At 37.8% G+C, this 18,990-nt stretch overlaps 1 long non-coding RNA gene across 1 annotated transcript in view; it reads right to left on the bottom strand.

The window, feature by feature from the left end:
* LOC135223228 (uncharacterized) overlaps positions 1 to 13,130 on the bottom strand; it is a 64,851-nt gene extending 51,721 nt beyond the window's left edge. The window contains exon 1 of the long non-coding RNA XR_010316434.1: positions 13,029 to 13,130. This is a non-coding gene — a long non-coding RNA (uncharacterized LOC135223228). The remainder of the gene's footprint in view (positions 1 to 13,028) is intronic.
* Between the last annotated feature and the right edge of the window lie 5,860 nt (positions 13,131 to 18,990).

Below are 18,990 nucleotides of genomic sequence, written 5' to 3'. Positions count from 1 at the left end.
ACTATGCTAATGATCTCCTATGTGATACTGATGAAAGAAGAAAATACAACGCAGTCAGGGAATTCATCAAGGACCTGGCAGATAGTGTGTTTGAAGATCCTCAGAAGACAATGAAAGCAAAGAAGAAACCTGGAAGGACAACGAAGAGGAAGAAAACTAAAGGAAACTAGAAAGAAACAAACAGAAGAAACAGCCTGTGATTAACCAAAATTGTGAATGATTTTGTCTTGTCACCAGGTGATGCTGCTCCGTCGTGTTTCTAGAGGCCCTGCGATCTTCGTTGGTACATTCGATGAGCTTGACTGCAAGATGGGTGTTCTGCTGCTCCCCCCGGCAGCAAACAATGGGAGGTCCCCCCACCTCCTACACACCAATCCTGCAATCAAAACCATCGATGGGCCAAGAAAATCGCAATGCCTCTGGAACACGACGCAACATCATCAACTGATGACCAGTCAAAATTCTTCACATGGGTTGTTTCTTTGTAGCGGTAAAGACAAGTCTTGTGAACAGGCTTTTCATCAGGCATCCTTGACGATTCTCTCATCTCCCTGATGGAGGCAGGAGGCCCAACTGTCAGGATGAGAGCCAACAGTTATTCAGAGGAAGGAGGACCAGCTCTCAAGATGAGAGCTAACAGCTGTTCGGAGGCTGGAGGACAAGCTCTCAGGATGAGAGCCAACAGCTATTTGGAGGCTGGAGGACAAGCTCTCAGGATGAGAGCCAACAGCTGTTCGGAGGCTGGAGGACAAGCTCTCGGGATGAGACCTAACAGCTGTTAGGAGGCTGGAAGACAAGCTATCACGATGAGAGCCAACAGCTGTTCAGAGGGTCACAGGGCACCCCCTCTTCTGCCACATGATACCCTCTGGAATGGGTATCAATACCAAATCACCTATTGGATTATGCACTGCATGTTAAATCACATTTTTTGCATATACTGCAGTGGCAACCTCTGGCGTGGCGTAAAAACCCGTAAGTTCAATGCCTTTTATATATATGCAAAAATATGGTTATGCAATGCATAATGGGTTGAATACTTGCATATACTACTGTGGCAACTTCTGGTGCGGCGTAAAAACCCGTAAGTTCAATGCCTTTCATATATGCAAAGTATGTCATATGCAATGCATAATGGGTTGAATACTTGCATATACTACTGTGGCAACCTCTGGCGCGGCGTAAAAACCCGTAAGTTCAATGCCTTTCATATATGCAAAGTATGTCATATGATATGCAATGCATAATGGGTTGAATACTTGCATATACTACTGTGGCAACCTCTGGCGCGGCGTAAAAACCCGTAAGTTCAATGCCTTTTATATATGCAAAGTATGGCTTATGCAATGCATAATGGGTTGAATACTTGCATATACTACTGTGGCAACCTCTGGCGCGGTGTAAAAACCCGTAAGTTCAATGCCTTTCATATATGCAAAGTATGTCATATGCAATGCATAATGGGTTGAATACTTGCATATACTACTGTGGCAACCTCTGGCGCGGCGTAAAAACCCGTAAGTTCAATGCCTTTTATGTATGCAAAGTATGTCATATGCAATGCATAATGGGTTGAATACTTGCATATACTACTGTGGCAACCTCTGGCGCGGCGTAAAAACAGGTAAGTTTCAATGCCTTTTATGTATGCAAAGTAGGGCTTATGCAATGCATAATGGGTTGAATACTTGCATATTAATACTGTGGCAACCATCTGGCGTGGCGTAAAAACTCGTAAGTTCAATGCCTTTCATATATGAACCAAAGTATGTCATATGATATGCAATGCATAATGGGTTGAATACTTGCATATACTACTGTGGCAACCTCTGGCGCGGCGTTAAAAACCCATAAGTTCAATGCCTTTTATATATGCAAAGTATGGCTTATGCAATTGCATAATGGGTTGAAATACTGCATATACTACTGTGGCAACCTCTGGCGCGGTTTGGTAAAAACCCGTAAGTTCAATGCCTTTCATATATGCAAAGTATGTCATATGCAATGCATAATGGGTTTGAATACTTGCATATACTACTGTGGCAAACCTCTGGCGCGGTGTTAATAAAAAACCGTAAGTTCAATGCCTTTTATGTATGTAAAGTATGTTCATATGCAATGCATAATGGGTTGAATACTTGCATATACTACTGTGGCATCCTCTGGCGCGGCATAAAAACCCCGTAAGTTCAATGCCCTTTTATGTATGCAAAGTATGGCTTATGCAATGCATAATGGGTTGAATACTTGCATAATAATCTGTGGCAACCTCTGGCGTGGCGTAAAAACTCGTTAAGTTCAATGCCTTTTCATATATGCAAAGTATGTCATATGATATGCAATGCAATAATGGGTTGAATACTTTGCATATACTACTGTGGCAACCTCTGGCGCGGCGTAAAAACCCGTAAGTTCCAATGCCTTTTATATATGCAAAAGTATGGCTTATGCAATGCATAATGGGTTGAATACTTGCATATACTACTGTGGCAACCTCTGGCGCGGTGTAAAAACCCAAAACCCTGTAAGCTCAATAGCCGTTCATGATGCATGCAAAGTATGTCATATGCAATGCATAATGGGTTGAATACTTGCAATTATACTACTAGTGGCAACCTCTGGCGCGGCGTAAAAAACCGTAAGTTCAATGCCTTTCTTTATGTATGAAAAATATGTCATATGCCAAATGCATAATGGTTGAATACTTGCATATCTACTGTGGCAACCTCTGCGCGGCATAAAAACCCGTAAGTTCAATGCCTTTCATATGCCAGTATGCATATGCAATCATAAGGGTTGAATACATTGCATATGGGTTAAATACTTTGCATATACTACTGTGGCAACCTCTGGCGCGGCGGTAAAAACCCGTAAGTTTTCAAGCCTTTCCCAGATAGCAAAGATGAATCATATGCAAGCAATATGGGTTACTGCAAATATACTGGTGGCAACCTCTGTCGCGGCGTAAAAACCCTAAGTTCAATGCCTTTTATGGGTATTTGCCCCCAAAGTAATGTCAATTCAATGCAAAAGGGTTTGAATACTTGCAAATTTACTGTGGCAACCTCTGGCGGCGGCGTAAAAACCCGTAATTTTATTTCAGGTAAAGTCAATGCCATTTCATATTGCAAAGTAGTCACATGCAATGCATAAGGGGGTCCGAATACTTGCATACTACTGTGGCAACCTCTGGCGCGGCGCGCGTAAAAAACCCTAAGTTCAATGCCTCCTTTTATATATCCAAAGTATGGCTTATGCAATGCATAATGGGTTTGAATACTTGCATATACTACTGTGGCAACCTCTGGCGCGGTGTAAAAACCCGGTTAAGTTTCTTAATGCCTTTCCATATATGCAAAGTATCTCATGCAATGCATAATGGGTTGAATACTTGCCATATACTACCTACTGTGGCAACCTCTTGGCGCGGCGTAAAAACCCGTAGTTCAATGCCTTTTATGTATGCAAAGTATGTCATATGCAATGCATAATGGGTTGAATACTTGCATATACTACTGTGGCCTCTGGCGCGGCGTAAAAACCCGTAAGTTCAATGCCTTTTATGTATGCAAAGTATGGCTATGCAATGCTAATGGGTTGAATACTTGCATATAATACTGTGGGCAACCTCTGCGCGGCGTAAAAACCCCGTAAGTTCATGCCTTTCATATATGCAAAGTATTGTCATATGATATGCAATGTATAATGGGTTGAATACTTGGCATATACTACTGTGGCAACCTCTGGCGCGGCGTAAAAACCCGTAAGTTCAATGCCTTTTATATATTCAAAGTATGGCTTTATGCAATGCATAATGGGTTTGAATAACTTGCATATACTAATGTGGCAACCTCTGGCGCGGTGTAAAAACCTGTTAAGTTTCAATGCATTTCATATATTGCAAAAGCTATGTTCAATGCAAGCATAATGGGTTGAATACTTGCATTTAGTACTTACTGTGGCAACCTCTTGGCGGGCGTTTATAAAAAACCCGTAAATTCAATGCCGTTTTGTATGCAAAGTATGTCATATGCAAGCAAAAGGGGGGAATACTTGCTAAACTACTGTTGCAACCCTCTGGCGCGGTGTTTAAAAAAACCCGTAAAGGTTAAATGCCTTCATATGCAAAAAAGTATGTCACATGCAATGCGTAATTGGTGAATACTTGCATATACTACTGTGGGAACATATGGCGCGTGTTAAAAACCCGTAGTTTCAACGCCTTTCATATATGCAAAGTATGTCTATGCAATGCATATGTTTTGATTAATTGATATCAAATACTGTGGCAACTCTGGCGTGGCGTTAAAAAACCCGCGTAAGTTCAATGCCTGGTCATATTATGCAAAAGTATGGCTTATGCAATGATAAAATGGGTTGAATTACTCGCATTATACTACGGGCAAAACCTCTGGCGCGGGCGTAAAAACCCGTAAGGTTCAATGCCTTTCAATATCTGAAAAGTATGTTCATATGCAATGCATAATGGGTGAATACTTGCATATATACTGTGGCAAAAACCTTCTGGCCGGCGTTAAAACCCGTAAGGTTCAATGTCTTTCATATATGCAAAAGTCATTTCATATGATATGCAAGGCATAATGGTGTTGAATACTTGCATTATACTACTGTGGCAACATCTGGGCGCAGGCGTACAAACCCGTAAGTTCAAGGCCCTTTCATCTATGCAAATATGTCATATGCAATGCATAAAGGGTTGAATACTTGCATATACTACTATGGCAACCTCTGGCGCGGCGTAAAAACCCGTAAGTTCAATGCCTTTCATATATGCAAAGTATGTCATATGCAATGCATAATGGGTGAATACTTGCATATACTACTGTGGCAACCTCTGGCGCGGCGTAAAAACCTGTAAGTTCAATGCCTTTTATGTAGCAAAGTATGGCTTATGCAATGCATAATGGGTTGAATTCTTGCATATAATACTGTGGCAAACCTCTGGCGCGGCGTAAAAACCCGTAAGTTCAATGTCTTTCATATACAAAGTATGTTATATGATATGCAATGCATAATGGGTTGAAAATACTTGCATATTACTACTGTGGCAACTCTGGCGCGGGTCGTACCTGTGCAATGCCTTTTATATATGCAAAAGTATGGCTTATGCAATGCATAATGGGCCGTAAACTTGCAGATATACTGTGGCAACTCTGGCGTGGTGTAAAAATACCTGTAAGTTCAATGCCTTATATATATGCAAAGTATGTTCAGGCCTATGCAATGCATAATGGGTTGAAGTACTTGCATATACTACTGTGGCAAACCCTCGGTCGCGGTTCGTGAAAAACAGTAAGGTCAATGCCTTATGTATTGCAAAGTATGCATATGCAAAGACCTGCATAAGGGTGAATACTTGCATATACTAATGTGGAAACCTCTGGCGTGGCGTAAAAACCCGTAAGTTCAATGCCTTTTATATATGCAAAGTTTGGCTTATGCAATGCATAATGGGTTGAATACTTGCATATACTACTGTGGCAACCTCTGGCGCGGCGTAAAAACCCGTTAGTTCAATGCCTTTTATATATGCAAAGTATGGCTTATGCAGTGCATAATGGGATGAATACTTGCATATACTACTGTGGCAACCTCTGGCGCGGCGTAAAACCCGTAAGTTCAATGCCTTTTATGTATGCAAAGTATGGCATACGCAATGCATAAAGGGTTGAATACTTGCATACACTAACGTGGCAACCTCTGGCGTGGCGTAAAAACCATTAAGTTCAATGCCTTTTATATATGCAAAGTATGGCTTATGCAATGCATAATGGGTTGAATACTTGCATATACTAATGTGGCAACCTGTGGCGCGGCGTAAAAACCCGTAAGTTCAATGCCTTTTATATATGCAAAGTATGGCTTATGCAATGCATAATGGGTTGATTACTTGCATATACTACCGTGGCAACCTCTGGCACGGCGTAAAAACCCGTAAATTCGTGGCAACCTTTGGCGTGGCGTAAAAACCCATAAGTTCAATGCCTTATACAGTAGGTGCAAAATATTTGATCCTGGTGTGGCAGGAGGGAAGATTCCATCTCTCTTGGCTAGCTATTGGAGCTGAGAATGGGGAAGGGTCCATCCTTGGCAAAAATAAAACCCCATTTGATGACACTCCATTGGCGAGGATGCCCCAGGATGAGATCGCTTCTGATCGCTAAAGGCCCATAATTATATATATATATATATATATTATATATATATATATATATATATATATATATATATATATATAAATGTATATATCATATATAATTACACACATAAATATAGTAAAATGTAAATTATTTAATAATTAATATATATATGATATATCAGTTATATATATATATATATATATATATGATATATATATATATATATATTAAAATGTATATAATGTATATATCATATATAATACACTATATATATGTAAATGTATATATATATATATAGATATATATATATATATATAATATATATATATATATATATATGGCTGACTGTCTAAGTGAGTGTGTGTGTGTGTGAATGTTTACTAAAAATGGCTGTCCAGCTGTGTATCTACAGATGTATATATGTGTATATTATATATATATATATATATATATATGTATATATAATGTGTGTGTATGTGTACATATGATATATATATATATATATATATATATATATATATATATATATATATGTATATATATTTACAAATACACACACATATATACATATATATACACAAAGTATATACCCACACATATTCATATTGTAGATATACAGCTAGACAGCCATTTTTAGTATACATTCACACACACATACACACTCACACAGACAGTCAGCCATATTTCCACAACCACGCACACAAGTACACGCAATGCTTTTGACGAACATCACCGCTGCTCACCAGCAAAACGGAACAGAAAGAATGAGGAGCAGCCTCCTCTAGTAGTGGAGGTGAAAGTGACAGCTTTAATCAAACACTGTGTATAACAACAAGCGGTTGAATGTTAAATAAGGAGTTGGGAATAGGGAGTTGGGATAATGGGCTACAAATAAGCCTAGGATATTCAGTGGGAAATAATAATAATAATAATAATAATAATAATAATAATAATAATAATAATAATAATAATAATAATAGAGGAGACAAACACCATCCCCCACCAACAGAAAGGCTGCAGAAGGAAGTGTAGGGGCACAAAAGACCAGCTCCTGATAGACAAAATGGTAATGAAGAACAGTAGGAGAAGGAAAACCAACCTAAGCATGACATGGATAGACTATAAGAAAGCCTTCCACATGATACCACACACATGGCTAATAGAATGCCTGAAAATATATGGGGCAGAGGAAAACACCATCAGCTTCCTTAAGAATACAATGCGCAACTGGAATACAATACTTACAAGCTCTGTAATAAGACTAGCAGAGGTTAATATCAGGAGAGGGATCTTCCAGGGCGACTCATTGTCCCCACTTGTCTTCGTAGTAGCCATGATTCCCATAACAAAAGTACTGCAGAAGATGGATGCCGGGTACCAACTCAAGAAAAGAGGCAACAGAATCAATCATCTGATGTTCATGGACGGCATCAAGCTGTATGGTAAGAGCATCAAGGAAATAGATACCCTAATCCAGACTGTAAGGATTGTATCTGGGGACATCAAGATGGAGTTTGGAATATAAAAATGCGCCTTAGTCAACATACAAAAAAGGCAAAGTAACGAGAACTGAAGGGATAAAGCTACCAGATGGGAGCAACATCAAACACATAGATGAGACAGGATACAAATACCTGGGAATAATGGAAGGAGGAGATATAAAACACCAAGAGATGAAGGACACGATCAGGAAAGAATATATGCAGAGACTCAAGGCGATACTCAAGTCAAAACTCAACGCCGGAAATACGATAAAAGCCATAAACACATGGGCAGTGCCAGTAATCAGATACAGTGCAGGAATAGTGGAATGGACGAAGGCAGAACTCCGCAGCATAGATCAGAAAACCAGGAAACATATGACAATACACAAAGCACTACACCCAAGAGCACATACGGACAGACTATACATAACACGAAAGGAAGGAGGGAGAGGACTACTATGTATAGAGGACTGCGTCAACATCGAGAACAGAGCACTGGGGCAGTATCTAAAAACCAGTGAAGACGAGTGACTAAAGAGTGCATGGGAAGAAGAACTAATAAAAGTAGACGAAGACCCAGAAATATACAGAGACAGAAGAATGACAGACAGAACAGAGGACTGGCACAACAAACCAATGCACGGACAATACATGAGACAGACTAAAGAACTAGCCAGCGATGACACATGGCAATGGCTACAGAGGGGAGAGCTTAAGAAGGAAACTGAAGGAATGATAACAGCGGCACAAGATCAGGCCCTAAGAACCAGATATGTTCAAAGAACGATAGACGGAAATAACATCTCTCCCATATGTAGGAAGTGCAATACGAAAAATGAAACCATAAACCACATAGCAAGCGAATGCCCGGCACTTGCACAGAACCAGTACAAAAAGAGGCATGATTCAGTGGCAAAAGCCCTCCACTGGAGCCTGTGCAATAAACATCAGCTACCTTGCAGTAATAAGTGGTACGAGCACCAACCTGAGGGAGTGATAGAAAACGATCAGGCAAAGATCCTCTGGGACTATGGTATCAGAACGGATAGGGTGATACGTGCAAATAGACCAGACGTGACGTTGATTGACAAAGTCAAGAAGAAAGTATCACTCATTGATGTCGCAATACCATGGGACACCAGAGTTGAAGAGAAAGAGAGGGAAAAAATGTTTAAGTATCAAGATCTGAAATCGAAATAAGACGGATATGGGATATGCCAGTGGAAATCGTACCCATAATCATAGGAGCACTAGGCACCATCCCAAGATTCCCTGAAAAGGAATCTAGAAAAACTAGAGGCTGAAGTAGCTCCAGGACTCATGCAGAAGAGTGTGATCCTAGAAACGGCACACATAGTAAGAAAAGTGATGGACTCCTAAGGAGGCAGGATGCAACCCGGAACCCCATACTATAAATACCACCCAGTCGAATTGGAGAACTGTGATAGAGCAAAAAAAAAAAAAAAAAAAAAAAAAATAATAAATAATAATAATCAATAATAATTCAAAGGATAATATTCTACCCGGGTAGTTGGGGAAGGGAAAAATAATTAAGCTAATTAAATATAAGTCGTGATGTTGTCTGTCTGTCTCACTGTTGACGTTTGGATACAGGGGGGAGGTATTTTGGGGTTGTGTATGTATGCATGTAAGTGTAAATACATGAAAAAACACACACACACTATACACTCACATTATATATAAATACACACACACACACACACACACACACACACACACATATATATATATATATATATATATATATATATATATATATATATATATATATAAATGAATAACTTTCACATCACCGTGATTCTTATAAATCATTCGAGCTACAAATGTCCTTTAATATCTAATTCGCTCTACCTCGTTATTGCTATATTTTCATATATGTAAACCTAAGGGGAATTTTTAGTTCATGAAATTATAATCAGCTAAAAATTCCCTTTCGGTTTACAAATATGAAAATATATCAATTCCGAGGTAGAGCGAATTAGATATTAAAGGACATTTGTAGCTCGAATGCTCAAATGATATATATATATATATATATATATATATATATATATATATATATATATATATATACATACACGATATATATATATATATATATATATATATATATATATATATATGTATATAATGTATGTACGAATGTAAAAATACAATTACGAATAACTTCCTTTCTGTGCTTTTACGGAAATGACCATAAGGACTCACATACACATATACGAGTATATATATAATGTATTATATATATATATTATATATATATATATATCTATATAGTATATATAAAATACATGTACTAAATGGCTCAGAGAGCGTTAGCGCGCTATGTTATATATATATATATATATATATATATATATATATATATATATATATATACATACGTACTAAACGGTGAAATGGTAAAGATGAGAAAAATGTTAAAACTTATTTTTCTTTCCTTGTACAGTAAGTTCCAAAACTGAAGTGACAAATTTCAGAGAATTTCGTTCGAAATTCACTAACTGGCAACTACAACTCGTAGCTGAAAAAAAAAAAATTTTTCTACAGTGAAAGCTCTATCAAGCAAAATAAAGCTAACATATGATGCACAAATATAAAATCTATGATATTTATAACAAGTATAGCAATTACTTCAAACTATAGAAACGAAACAATTTGAAATTCTCGTTCAACACAGGATTACCAAGATTACCAATGTATATTTCGAGCAATGTGGAAAGAAATATTTAATATTATAGTGTATTATCAATTATTTTAGCGAAGATGCATAAAACCGTGCAAGTGTCAATAGAATGTGAAAGGAAAATCTCCGCGACATTAAACATAATCAACCATGAATGCACCTAGATTCAATTAGAAGTTAGGGGTGGTTGGTAGTTCTGATTCTAGCTACTAGGACCGAGCATAAAACACCATCTTCGAGAAAGGCTCTAACCTCTGCTGCTACCTTCAGGTGACTAGGCCTAGTTCCGGGCATTGCAAGGCTTACAATGCAGGGCCACTGTCTGTTATTTAGGCAAAGATAGAACCTTCAGGACCGACACCAGGACCTGTCCTTGCACCTGGGAAACAGACTCGCTATATAAAAAATAAGAAAGTCGGTCGCAAGCAACCAGAACACCCGTAAAATCCCCATCTGGTTAAGTAAGGAGACGACAGACCCCAACCGCCCCTTCCCCCCTCTACCTCTACCTCTACCCACAATACTAACTCCACCTTTTTCACTTCAACCTATTACCTCAAATCTTCGAATCATATCCCAACCGTGAAATTTAAGACTGAATTTGCGTAAGTGGGCGTATCATAAGAGAGTGATATCACCCAAATTCATATTTCCACTGACAACCAGTAATCAGTTCGATCCAGTCAAGTATCATTGCATAACAGAAATTTATGAGTTTTGGGGTTATATATATATAATATATATATATATATATATATATATATATATATATATATATATATATATATAAAGAAGCACCCGAGCATGACCAATAGGCCTAGTGCTCGATTCTTAAAACAGACCTCTGGTTATTCCTGATAGATAAAAACTTCCTGAGAGAGAGAGAGAGAGAGAGAGAGAGAGAGAGAGAGAGAGAGAGAGAGAGAGAGAGCATAACAGGGGATACTCGAATTAAAATAATGCTCGCCAAGCATATTCACACTCCGGATCGTATGGACAAGATAGTCTTACTTATGCACTGGCAAAAAAAAAAAAAAAAAAAAAAAGGTGGAAACCTACGAAAATACTTGTTTGGTGCGACCCTGAACGCAATTCCGCATGCAAAAATTTGCACAATCGAGAAATTCCATGAAATTATTAACTAACAAGCTGGAAAATATATTTCCTTGATTCTTGAAATAGGCCTAACCATGTAACCAACGCTAAACGCGCACATAACTTGGATTTCGTTTTTTTTTTTTTTTTTTTACACCAACTTGTCTTATTTATATTTCATTTAATCAGATGCTAAACTTCTCTGTGCTTTATCAAAAGAAATCATAATAACTTTCGATATAACGCTATAAAAGTAGAAAGTTAATTTACAAATATTAGGCCAATGCTTATGCACACGGTTCCTGCTGCCACTCTATGGTGAACACTTCATATCACACTTTGGGGAAATTCTTTTTTTTTCTATTATAAACAATTACTGAACTAACATTGATCATTCACTGGGGAAATACTTTGTGCGCTTATACAGTTAATCACTGATACGTTTTATCAGATAAATAGGATGACAATAATTGGAATAAAATATACTAACTGGCAACCCCATGAGTTTCTATAGAAGTACGATCAATTCTGAGATTTGTCGCTTCACTTCTGGAACTTACTGTACCATACACCATTCTCCTTGGAGTCCTTACCATAAAGGAGTAGGGTGCAGCTCATAGTGTGCCCTCCACTACACTCAACTAATAATAATTTCTACTCTGAGGATGTGACTCCAAGCGTTAGGTTGGCATGTGTCAGCAAATGTTTTGGAATGAGGGTGTTAGGTTGTGAATCACCACAGTCGACAAACTATTAGAATCTAAATCACCGCTTGTGTCTGTATGGGAGAAAATGGGCTGTTGCAGGAATCGAGCCTAAACTGCTTCTTTCGCAGATGGGGAGACGTCCATAACTTGTGCACCAGGACGATCGTAGATACGCGCACACTCGTGGTGTATATTGTCATTCCACTGAAATATGCTTGGAAAATCAGAACTTATAAATGCCGGAAGGGACAAATGAGTTGGAACAGAGGATATGTGATATGTGTGAAGGCCTGAGTTATAAAGAAGGTTTGGTTCCAGGAGATAACATTAAAAGTTCGAATGATCTTGGCTGTGTTAGGCCTAGTTCTCATTTATCGCAATGATTTTAAACTGGCGAAGCATCTGTATCACTAGGCTAATGACAGCTAATCGTTTTTTTCTCCTTGATATTAACAATGATTATACGAGCTATGAATGCATAAATTTTGTGGAAAATTAGTTACGTTCCTCTTGACCCAAATCAAAAGTTACGGCGATGACTTCCATCTGGTTCCAGTCGTCGGCTGTGTTTACATATTGTCATTTTAGATTTAGAATGAACGTTTACACAGGAAAGAATGGCTCAGAATACAGGAGGCTTAATTTCAAGTGGATTCAGCAGGACACGAGTTGAATGCAAAGCTAAATAGTTCAATGTCCAGTTGACTTACTTTTCAGTTGTTTCTTAAAATGCGGGATACTGGTGCTATAAGAGTTGAATGAATTATGGAAAAGATGTGATATAACTTGGTTGTCGATTCAAATCTGAGCAAAACCCACAACAGTTTTCAAAAGTAGTTCGATGCGTATTACTGATCAGTTATAATAAACTTACCGCAACGAGAGTGTGGTGACCCAAAGTGAACCATCCACAAACATCGAAGGTCTTCATTCGACTGAGTTTCCTCAGATTCAGTGACATCTGTCAAGATAGAAGCACTGTGAAAGCAAAGATAATAATTATTTCCGGACATCCGACATGTAAAAAGTATACAAGAACCCTGCAATTAGAGTGCGAGTTTAGAATGAGAACGAACTCTAGACATAATATTGGATGATTACAAGAAAAATTGTTTTAAGAAATGATTTACCGCTCGAAACATGTACAGAGCCCACACACGGGTATGACGTCATTCTCGTGCAGTTAATAGTTCTACTAACATTTTTGTTAATTATTCACATAAAATATATTTCAGAAGAATTATTAATAGAAGAGCGTGCAGGTTTTCCATAACCTCAATAAATACAACAGTAAAATATAATTTCTGGAGAAGTCATATATGACTTGTCCAGAAATTATATTTAGACTATAGGTCAGGTATAAAGAGGTAATAAACTGTCAATTCATATATATATATATATATATATATTTATATATATATATATATATATATATATTATATATATATATGACCTGATCTCGGTCATTTGTGGGTTCGGGATATGAAGGAAAAAAAACAGGAGAGAGATAAGTTTACGCGCATGCAATGTAGGACATGCAAAAATAATAATCGATGAAACGTTTAACACAGATGTATTCTTCTTAGCTACACAGGTGGCCTTTAACTGTAATTATTATGTTAACTATATTAGTGCACAACCGGACGGCAGGTTAGACTGTTATTGACACTACATGGTGACACTCGTCTTTGTGTGGCGGCCGACGGGAAATGGGACTGCGGGGGCACTGGGCACTCTCGACCCAGTTTGTCTGTGCTGTATAGGACCCGCTAACGAACTGATCTGACCGATGGTGCGGCCTGTTTCAAATGTCCCCTTTCAGATGGCATCGTTATGCAAGAAGCTGATTGGTTATTCTGGCTCCTAAGCCACAAGGGCCAATCACGAAGGGGTATAGAGATACGTGGCACTTTTGAACTGCCCAAGCCACACCAACTTGTAACGTCTTTGGCGGTTGACTTGTTTTGTTACACATACACTCAGTATGACTTATATCGGTTTCACGGGACTTCAGACTATCACGGAAAAGGCATATTCAAAACTGTGTTGAATCAGCTCTTATATATATTATATATATATATATATATATATATATATATATATATATATATATATATATATATAGATATAGATATATGAGAAAATGTCTTTGTTTGTTTGTATGAATCCACATTTCATGACTGTTTGGTGAGATCTTGTATATTAGTCAGTATGAAACCGGGGAAAGGTCATGTTAAAATCAGAATTAAAATCGGACCATTGATTGGGTCAAGGGTGGTCGTGGGAATGGATGAAATGTAAAAATCACCGAGAACAACGGATATTAGGCTGCCCCCACACGGGACACTTTTATTGGAAATTGGTTGGCCGACTAAGTGGCAAACCACTAAAAAATATAAAGTCGCTAGGAAGTGGCTACTGCTGGTTTATTTTCTTGGCCACACCACACCGGGCGCTGACCCAAATGAGCCTCTTCTGCGCAGGTTGAGAGCGTGACGTCAACTCAACATCGCCTAGGTACCACGAGGAAGGTCCTTTATTAATCCAATGGACAGCAGCAGAAAATATACATGTGCTTGCGGATGTTCCACACCTAGTTAAGCTTTTTAGGAATAACTTTCTTGAACATGGATTCATATTGCCAGATGATAAGTAGTACGTACGCTCACAATGGTCCAGTTAGAGAGCTAATAAAGAGGAATCTTCGGACAGCTCATAAACTTTCCGAAAAACATGCAACGAATAAAAGTTAAACTTGCCGGGCAGTTGCTGTCCAAAAGTACCTATAAATCTATTGATCACTTCGGCAACCAAGGAAATTTGAAAAGGACTGAAAAATTACAAGCCATTCATTCAGCTTGTTGATGGATGGTTTGATTTATTTTATTCTCAACTGCCAACAAATAAAAATTCATAAAGAAATACTTACGGGGGCTAAACCTGTGAACGCAAGACAAAACCTTTCAAGACATGAATAAAACCGCTAGAGAAATGAAAGTGATGAAAAGTACAGTGCTGTATCCGTTGTCTAACTTGCTGAACATGGTAAAATAAAAAACTTGGCTTGACGTATACTCTAAATTGCATACTAAATCAGGTTGGGTTGGGGCACTTTTTTGGTTGCATAAATCAAATAGCGTACGATCAGCACCCATCACAAGCTGCATTAAAATATCGTCTCAGAGCCCACCTTTATAGGAAAAGACAGCACACTTGTAAGTTCAAAGATTAACGTTTAAAACTGCAACAGTGAAAATGTAACTAAACATCCGCCTCATTTTCCCACGTCCCTGACAAGCTAGACGCATCGTTCGAAGACGAAGGAAATTCTCTTCAGAAAGAACCCAGTTTATCAGCAATATCATTTTGTTTATCAGAATTTAGTAAGGATGATAAAAGTGATAACTTTAAAGACCAGGAACTTGAAGAACAAACATGGAAAGATGCCATAGAAGAAGAAGAAGAATAGGGTTTGCGATATGTTGGCGTTGTCCATTGCTCACAAGTTTCCACAACAGGAACATTTAGGAGCAAAAGGGAGATGACACTTGGATTGGTACCGTAAGCTTTAGAGAAGGCAAACTAATGAAACCTAGTAGTGTTTCTTGATCATTTGAAGTGTTTGGATAAGATGTTTGATTCTCACCATGAGGGAAAATCTTTTTAACAGCAGTAAAAGGAGAGCTCATTAAATTAGCGGACATAATTAGCTGTCACATCCAAATTTTTAGAATTCGAGTATTGAACAGACACATTAGTAGTTCCAGAAAAGCGGTGAATAAATTGAAAAACGTTATCGACGTAGCTATATACGTGAGAAATGTGATCCTATGGAGATTTGTTAAATGTGTATAATTCTAGAAATATATTTATATCACTGTTTTGAATGTTCTTTAGACCTCGTTCATGATTATCTAATATATTGAAATATAGTTTTTTTTTTATCTGGCTATTAGTTTCTTGAAGAAATAGATAATAGTGTTTAATAACGGAAAAAAAGTGAAAAGCAAAGGTAGGTTTTCTATAAATTCAATGTTATTTGGCGAAAAATGTTTTAATGATCCCTCTTATAATTATTCACTTTAACATAGTAGAATGAAGAACCTTCATCTGACTATTACTTGAATTATCGAATAGCTTAGAGTATTTAGAAAAATAAGATAACAGAAAGTAACTGTGGTTACTGTGACGTCACGCACCGAGCCGTTTAATCCCCTACCCGAGATTAGCTGCGCGTGAGAAAACCTTACATTATCTAGACCTTGGAAACCGTTATTTCAAATCAGAGCGCCCGCACGAGCGATTTTGTGGCCGAGGACGAACCGACGAGGAGATACTTTATAGTAGGTGATTGACCTGCAGAGGAGACATACCAATTGTGTCACAATGACATGCAGGGAGATAACTGACTGCGAATCCTTGATTACAAAGGTGCAGAAAAGACCACCACTATAATGATTTTACACTAAAGGAATATAGTGATAAGAATACAAAGGAGAAATTATGGACGGAGGTATGTGAGACTGTATTCATAAGTGGATTGAGCTCACACCAGAGGATTAAAAACGTAAGGATTTGTATATTTTTCTTTGTACTGATAAGTATAATGCTACTGTATACATTACACATGCGTCACAAAAAAACCATATATACTGTGTACATATACATGTGTTATACAAAATATTGGCATATTCTTCTCCCCCCTCTCCGCTTAAGCAATTATTAATTCATTTGTTATTAAAAAAAAACAAAAAATATATAACAGTAAAGTATAGTATACATTAGTATACATACGTCACAGAAAACTATGCTCTATATGAATTAAGCTCGTGTCACGAATTATATATAGGTCTATCCTCGTCATTGCCCCTTCTGCGTTACCTCCTACCTCACACACACACACACACACACACACACACACACACACACACACACACATATATATATATATATATATATATATTATATATATATATATATATATATATATATATATATATATATATATAGTACCCTCTCTATTCCTGTTTCATCACACCAGTAAATACATCTGACACGTATCTCTAAATCTTATTATATTGCCATGGAAGAGCTCCTTGAGGTGTAGTGAAATAGGAAGCAAACTAATCTCTGACAGTTTTTCCTCTCATATTCCTTCTAGTTCCAACAGGCTGAATGCCTAACAAAGAGCTTTCATGCGATGTGTCTTCAGAATTGAAGCCATCTCTATTTTGTACAAAATTGTGCAATATACAGCATGCTTTGACTATAAAATTCACAAACATCAGTTTTGATATTTATTGGTGTATGTAGAATTCTCCACTTTTTGTATAATATGCCAAATGTGCATTCTACAGTTCTTCTTGCACGTGACAATCTATAGTTGAAAATACGCTGCTGAAGTGTTAAATTCTTGCTTGGGTAAGGTCTCAGTAAATGTCCTGTTAAAGCAAAGGCTTCATCTCCCACAATGATAAATGGCATTCAGGTTCCATTATCATCACCTGGCAGTGTGCAATTACTTGGTAGCCTCAGTTGACCGTCGTCCAGTCTCTTACCTAAATGAGATGCTTTGAACACATTTGAATCACTTGATTTTCCAGGAGCCCTTATATCGATAGCAATGAAAGAGTGATGGCTGTCCACAAGTGCCATGAGTACAATTGAAAAATACTGCTTATAAATAAGAAGCTTGAACCACAATTGTCTGAGCGCCCCAGAGGCGTGGTTGGTATGGTATTAGTGTCCTACCTCGGTGGTCGCGGGTTCGATTCTCGGCCATTCCATTGAGGAGTGAGAGATGTGTATTTCTGGTGATAGTTCACTCTCGACGTGGTTCGGGAGTCACGTAAAGCCGTTGGTCCCGTTGCTAAATAACCACTGGTTCCATGCAACGTAAAAGCACCATACAAACAAAAAACAATTGTCTGGATTTCTAATGCGAAGGTGCTTGCCGTCAAGGGTTCACAAGCAATATGGGAACTGTGTGTTTGCATAAAAATCCTTGGCAACTTGCCTCCAGTCATCTTCATCTTCCATAGGCATATGATTGACATGTAAACTTTCCCAGAGAGTTTCACAGGTATTGAAAACAATTTCACGAGTCGTTGATTCACCAAGATATTCAAAGTGAAGAGAAGCACAGCTGTTCCTTGTCGCTAGGTTTCTGTAAAAGGTTTTTTTCAGAAACTAGCATCATGTACATGTACTTGATATCTGCAACAATATCTCTTCACAAACATAAGTTGGTTTTACCCCAAATATAATTGCAGCTGTTGTCACAGTGAGTTATTTATCACTAAAATTTACACCCCTACTACATTCATGTTATACGTCTCCAAACCTTCTCTAAGTGTTATGTAACTTTGTGTAACCCCAACCCCCAAAGAAACAAGGAATGCTAAAGCAAATTCGTTGATTTTTTATGGTTATTTTGTTTTTCGTGACTTAAGAAGATTGGTGCTTTCTAAAGTTTTAATTTAAATTTTCTTTTACCTATGAAATAATTTGTATCGTTTGTAACGTTTTAAATATCCCATTAACCTTATGTAGCACGCTAACATTTGCCACGATACCCCCTCACTCCCCTTTGGGTTACATTATACTTGAGACCCCTTAACCAGATATTTAGCTATCTGCCTACTTTTGTCTCTATCACATCTATGAGAAGAATTTTTTTATTGATTAGCGAACTTTTAATTGGTTTCAGGACTACTGCTACAGAGGAGATGGAAATCTCTCAGAGACTGTTTCAGGAGGGAGCTGAAGGCACAGAAGGGCAAGTCAGGAGATGGTGGTTCAAACAGGAAGAAGTACATGTATTTCGATCATCTTTT

Source organism: Macrobrachium nipponense, chromosome 8, assembly GCF_015104395.2.
Source record: "Macrobrachium nipponense isolate FS-2020 chromosome 8, ASM1510439v2, whole genome shotgun sequence".
NCBI lineage: Eukaryota > Metazoa > Arthropoda > Malacostraca > Decapoda > Palaemonidae > Macrobrachium > Macrobrachium nipponense.
This window is presented reverse-complemented; position numbering and strand designations above follow the sequence as displayed.